This window comes from Crocuta crocuta, unplaced genomic scaffold (assembly GCF_008692635.1).
Source record: "Crocuta crocuta isolate KB4526 unplaced genomic scaffold, BGI_CrCroc_1.0 scaffold581, whole genome shotgun sequence".
Classification (NCBI taxonomy): domain Eukaryota; kingdom Metazoa; phylum Chordata; class Mammalia; order Carnivora; family Hyaenidae; genus Crocuta; species Crocuta crocuta.
Genome location: NW_027528635.1, coordinates 206835 through 207149, shown reverse-complemented (window position 1 = coordinate 207149; position 315 = coordinate 206835).

Sequence of the window (315 nt, the reverse complement as noted above, 5' to 3'; positions counted from 1 at the left end):
ACAAAAAATATCAAAAGAAAATTCTAAAATGCAAAAACTCTAACAAATATTTTTATTTGAGAGGCTCATAGAAGACTAGACACAGCCAAAGAATCGGTGAGCTTAAAGATATATCAATGGAAACTTCCTAAATTGAAAAGCAAAGGGAAAAAAAGAATTTTAAAAAATGGGATGAAATATCCATACAACTATCCTCACAAAAGGATAACATACACATAATAGGAATACCAGAAGAAGGAAACAAGAAAGGAACAGAAAAAAAGAATGAAGTAATAATGGCTGAGATTTTTTTCAAAAATGATAGAAACCAAACTA